Source organism: Etheostoma spectabile, chromosome 5 (genome assembly GCF_008692095.1).
Source record: "Etheostoma spectabile isolate EspeVRDwgs_2016 chromosome 5, UIUC_Espe_1.0, whole genome shotgun sequence".
In the NCBI taxonomy this organism is placed as follows: Eukaryota; Metazoa; Chordata; class Actinopteri; order Perciformes; family Percidae; genus Etheostoma; species Etheostoma spectabile.
Genome location: NC_045737.1, coordinates 22,889,225 through 22,895,848, shown reverse-complemented (window position 1 = coordinate 22,895,848; position 6,624 = coordinate 22,889,225).

Here is a 6,624-nt window from a genome sequence, read left to right as displayed (position 1 = left end):
GGAGTGCTGTCAGTAGAGAGAAAAACAAAAACATTCAGTGCTGCCTACACCATGTTGTCCTCCTGCTAGCTTTAGCACCTAACAGGCTTAAACAGGGCCCGCTTTAAACATGTTTCTAGCCTCTTAACATGTTCAAAATGCCTATCCATGTGCACTGATACCTTCCGAGTAAACACAGTGAATCTGACTGCTGTAGATGTGAAAGAAATGCATACAAGTTGTGTTAATTTAGCTCTGTTTAGTTCCTGTGTTGATACTGCAAGGAGTGCTTTGGGACCATCTATAAACTCCAATACTGAAAAGAGATACACACTTATTTTCAAAATTAAGCAAAAGCTTATTTTTTAAAGTAAGTGCTGTAGTACAACTAGCAAGAGACAAGTTATAATTGAGGTAAGTTTGGAGACATTACCATATTTTGTCATTAAATTGATAGCCTACATATTTTTGTTTGATCTCTTTTCTGTGTTGTAGTTTGTAGTAGGTCCCTAAGCTCTCTAACTGCTGTCTCAACCCTAACCCTAACCCTACAGGTGATACAATCTGCTGATCTGATAAAACAGATGTTATGTCAGCTGGGAAAATCAATAGATAGATAGAAAGGAGAAGCTTCTTTTTGTACCACTGTCTGAAATCTTGGAGCCACACATTTAAAAATGACTAAGAAGTTTGAGTGGTGAATTGTCCCTGGTTTCATAGTGCTAAGTGAGAACAGAGAGCTTGACAGGCGTGGCAAAATTAACTAAGGGGGCGGAGCTTAGCAAGTGGTCAATTCGTTGTTGCTGAGTGGCTTTTTACAATATTGATTTGATAATAAAACAAAATGCTTTTGAACATGTGACATAAATGAAAATTAAATAAAACATTGTCCTTATATATTTATTACCGGTTTATGTTTGCTTTTTATGTTTTTTACAGAAACTTTATTTTTGTTTATTTCCTTGTTTGTTTGTTTTTTGGAGGAACGGGACATATTATAAAATAATATCATAAAATATTTAACATAATATGTCCAGGGATGTATACAATTCTGTTATACTTGAGATGATTATCAAACCTGTGTTCACCTCCAGTCATGCATAAGCTGTCATCTGAATATTTTAAAGTGGACTGTATAAAATCAGTCATCCGACATCATAGTCGCAAATCAATGACACATTGATTGTGTACAACTGCACACTTGTATGTCAGATTTTCAAGGATTCCTCAATAACAGACATTTTGTAAATGCTGCGCCTAGTTTTCCTCTGTAGAAAGAAAAGAAAAAATAGTCAGTGCAGAAAATATATCTGCTCATGCCAACACGTTCTGACATATGACAGATTCACGCTGCTGTAGGATATACTGCTCTGTAGCTGCACACACAGAACAGTTTAACGACACTGATAGATTGCATGCACTGCACTCAAATTAAGTGTCCAGAAGAGCGTCGGGTGAGAGAATCAGGATAGGGAGGAGCGGCAGATACAACAGCATAGCATTCAGACTTATGTGTTCACAAGTATTTACACTAACAGGCTGATGACTCATGATGCTTCAATCGATCAAACCCCTTCTGGAGCTGTTCTTTCTTTGCAACTTTACTAGGAAAATAATTATCACCCATGGCACGTCTTAAATCAACTGTGCAACTCAAAGAAACACAAGAGAAGTACAAGATATTTTCATTATGGAAGTTTGCATAAACCAGGAGGGTTGGGATGTGGTAAAAGTTTTCATATTGAGAAATGCTGTCTTGAAATGACTCAAACTGTAATGGGGCATCCACTAGAACAGCCTGAAAATCAAAAATACATAACTGTTCAGAATTGTGTGCATGCACACTCATGTCAGAGGGTCACTTGGGAAAAACATTTTTAAAGGACCATTTCCAAGCCCGCAAAGTGAAGGAGCAACAAGTTGCTAACTGTAATTTCCAGAAATGAAAAGTGTCAAGGTAATAGTAAGAGACAATTGTTTGTTATTCACTTGACACTTTATTTATCTGGACACACATTGGTCTTTTTGACAATCTGTAGGCACTTCTTTGGAAAGCAGACACAAGCTATTTTCTCCCTCTTCGGAGCCAGACAATGTAACGCTTCATATTATGTAGGCTTAAAATCCTCTCATCCCTCATTCTGTTCCATTGACTTCATCCAGGGATGTTATATTCTTTGGGAGTCAGGTTGTCATCAACAGAGTTCTCTACATTTACAAGACTCATAAAAGCACAATAAACTAAAGTGTTAAAAAGTCACGATACCTCCTTCATTTTATGTACTTGCTGCACTTCTTTTCAAACGGCTACGTGACTCAAATACAGTAACTCTGTACTTAAATTACTTTGAATCTTATAAAACTGGGCCAGATGTTTTGGCTCTTGGCATAGTTTAACCTATATTCCTCTTATGAATGCAGAGTAGTTGGCATAACAGAAACCAAGTTGGAATATTTACAGAATTCTTAACAGATGTACGGTTCAAATCAAACTTGCAGGGTGAAAGCTAAACACACTTTCATGTTCGGCTGCACTTCAGGCAGTGGCATATTTATCTGGAAACAAGCGGCTTTGTCTCACCCACCAGTTGATGGTGTATTGTGAAGTATTTCAAGTTAAGGTCAAGCTCAGCTTTCTGTCTGTCTTCTCACCGTGTCATTTTAGAGTTGTGTTGCAACTGCTGGCGGGCAGGGCAGCTGTAAAAGCTCTTGATTTCCCTGGGGAGTTACACTGCTGCTATGCCCACACTTTGAGATTACCTTTACCATCTCACAAGCCCACTATGACACTGGCGCTGCTAGTTTATTTTTAAACTCAAAGCAATACTTTTCTGATACATTTCAGGGTCAAAGGTGTGGCCACTTCTAATGCTCCCAATGACTCATAACTCTGTTTGTCTCTTTTTAAAGTTTCTTTAATGAGGGATGCTTTTGAAGTGAAAAGTTCTATGACTCCCACATTCATATTCAACTACCTAATCCTCCATTTTACAAGTTAAAACTATGTTAGAGTAGGCCATTGTACTGCAATGTGATGGGAAAAGACTCCTGGGTATAACCCATTCATGTAAACAGGCTCATTGTTTAGGGGCTGTACACAAATGATTGGGGTGGTGAGGGGGTCCCAACATTATGTTTCACTTTGTTAAAAAGCAATTCATGTTGTCTTTGAACGCAAATTCTTGACTCAGAAAAAACTGCATCACTGTCAGTAATCTGGCTTGGACCCAAGTGCAGAAATATAAGGAGGGAACAGCAGTTAGAAATACAAATATTTTAATAATAACACAACGAACTTACAAAACACGCAAGATGGTAATGTCCAAACATACAAACAATAAACAAAACATAAAATAAGTCAAACCAGGGAGGGCGAAGGGAGGACAAAAACTAGAGCAACACAGGCAAAGACAGGGGTTGGGAACTGAGGACAGGGGCTCGGGGACTGAGGAGCTGTGGGCAGCCAGGTTTAGGGGCCGGGGGTTGTGGGCAGTGGCGAAGGCGGAACCTCTGTTGGCCGGTGATGATGCCGATGGCAAATGCTGACTCCCTGTGGAAGCCGAGCAGGACAGCAAAGGCGGAAACCCTCATTCTCCCCCCCACCCCCCCAAAAAAAAGGCTGGACAGGTGAAGGATCAGCTGGACTGGAGCCAGGCAAAGGCTCAGCAAGGTTGGGGACAGCTAGGCAATGAAACGGGCAACGGGTCAGCTGGGCCAGGGTCCGGCAACAAGGCAACTGGAGCAGGAATCGGAGGCGGGACAGCTGGACCGGAATCATGAGACAGTTCCACCAAGGTCCACCAACAAGGTAACTGGAACATGAGTCAGTCGAGCCGTTGACAGAATTGTGGAGGCAGGAGTCGGCTGGGCCCCCGACTGAACACTGAGAGCAGGAGTCAGCTGAGGCTTCCAATCATGACAATCACCCTCCTCCACCACAATTTGAACCTTAATATCTTCAAAAGTGAAAGATTTTCCCCTGCTCTCCCCAAAAACACTGCCAGACCTCCAACCTAAATCAAATTCCCCCCCCCCATAATCATTTTTATACATTCCCTTACCCATTGTCATCTGGTTTCATCCTGATAAAAAAATAAATCTTCATCATTTGAAATAATAATACACAATTCACATGAGGATGTCAACATTACAGGCTCAAGGTTTAATATCTGAATCCATTAAGCAACACAGGCTTTTCCTTGATTTCCAGAGATTTCCAGCACACAACGGGGCTTCAACAAAAGCACTATTGGGGAAAGACATGTTGACGCACTAAAAACAGAGTTAATGCAAGATGATGCTTGAATGAAAGCATGTTTGCACGGCTTCCTTTCAAAAACCAATAACCTCTGACTTTGGCAGACGCGTGCTCGCTGCATGATTATAATTGCGGTATGTGCTATATAATGTGAAAATTCTGGAGTTATGAATCAACCATGCTTTTTATTAAATGTTTAATTAGCTCCGTATGTATTTAAGGATTTCTACAACTCAATTGTTTCTTAAGGTGTTACTGTTCTGTGGTTAGTCTCCCTTTGCATTATAATTATAGGCCTATTGGTCACCATGCGCCGCTGGGTGCACAGATTGGTATTTGTTCTGAGTAAAAAGGTTGCTAGGCAATCCATTGAGATCTAAGAAAAGGTCTGTTTGAGATGTGGCGAAGACAGAGAGCTGGTAGTTCCTGGGTAAATTGCAGGTAGACAATCAAAGTCATATCACACTGAGCTGGGAAGCAGAAGGAGAGCTGTTTACCTCCCATCCTCAACCGCGCACGGCAGCACGTGGTTGATATCAACAGGCGCTGCCGTGAACAATTAAGTACACTCTATAAAGTAGTCAGTGATTGATTATTTGAATTTAAAGAACAAAAAAGAAGGGAAAAGCTTAACATTCATCACACTTTATTCAGGATAATACATGCTTATATCCGTGACTGACATAATGAGAAAAGCTTGGGATGTGGCTTTGAGCAAACTGCTTTGATTTCAAGTGGGACATGTGAAGGAGGTGACATAATTGGGTTCACACACTGTGGAGTGACTTCCAACCCCCAACCACCACCACCCCTTTCCCTAGCAACTGAAAAAAGCCACCCATAATGAATAAAGGGCTGTTGAAGAAACAGTACAAATGTCTTACACCCAACCAACTTCACCCACTGACATGGCACGACGGGGCAGATTGAATTTAGCCGTCTTTCAACTTAATACACAGGTGTGGCTGTGTGCCCTGCGGAGAGTGGGGGGGATTTATGGCTGGAAAGACTGTCGCTGTCATGTCCCTGCAGGAGCAGCAGCAGTAGCACTGCTCGCCATCTCTGCCAAGGCGCAGTTTACTCTGACAGCACTGCCCTTGCATCCCAATGAGCTGCAAGCAGGAAATGGATAATGTTACAGCCTCTCATCGTGTATCCTGGGATATGAGCTCAATTAACTCATCATAAGCACTGTCATAGGGGATCAAAGTAGATACAGCAGGCCTCACATTCAGCTGTGTCCATATTTACAGTTTATGTAACAAAGTAAGAGCCACAAAAAGCTGCATCAGACCAATGTGATTGATAGCTCAGATGTTGAATTTTTTTGTTTCCCAGCTCTCGTTTTTGCCTGTAATCCATCTCTTTGTGTCTGTGAGCACCAGTTGGGGCATGAGGGTTGATCTCGGGGGCCAGGAATAAAACCAGAGGATGCTCCATCAATTTTAGCTTGCTACACTGATTTACATCTCCCTAGCAGAAGGCAATTCATGACTTGCAGAAATCCAGCATTTTACCCCTATTTTTCCACATGGCTGGGATTCTATCATGGCAGATCTAATCAAGAACTTCAAGAAAGGCTACTGGAAGGATGGCTGCGGATCATGTTTAATCAGCGAGCGTGGCTATTTAATCAGAAATGAATTAGAATATGGAACCTGGTTAAGTAACAGGAAGATCTCTGCCTGCTATAAGCGCAAGCAATCTTTTTATGTTGCACACAAACACCTGGCAGGAGGTAAATCCATTAGAGACATCTGAGCTGGGTTCACACATAGACTGTATATTATTAATTAATATTAACAGTCCATGGGTTCACACCACTCCATGTATTGTTCTTGTCTTTTTGAAACCAGATCCTTTTTTGTCCTTTGTAATTTCGTTGTGTTTTCACAACAGCTCGATGACACATTTCATAACTTGGAAATTCCTATCAGTGTCACATGCGTTGTCTAGCTCGCTGCATATCAAGGTCCATAATAAAAGCATTTGGATTGGAAATAAAGGGATTGGAAATGTATTCAGCAACCAAAATGTCATTGTGTTGACATCACTACTCCTGTCATACAAACAAATAATGAAGCTGTTACACACAGCTAATGTTCTTTTATAAATGTGACAGTGGCCTGCAATGGATTTTAAAACACTGTATGTGCAGCTAAAATCAAAATCCCAACATTATTTTATTTTATTTTCTCATATTTGAGGATGTGAGGCTGTCCCCCCCCGACCCCCCCACCACCATTGTTTTTTTTAGTTACTCACTAAATTACACTACAGCTAATCTCCTGTTTCTCTATTATGTTGACGAGAGTCGCACAATTCATTTAGAATCATTCAATCAATCAATCAAAATTATTTATATAACACTTTACAGCAATTAGCAG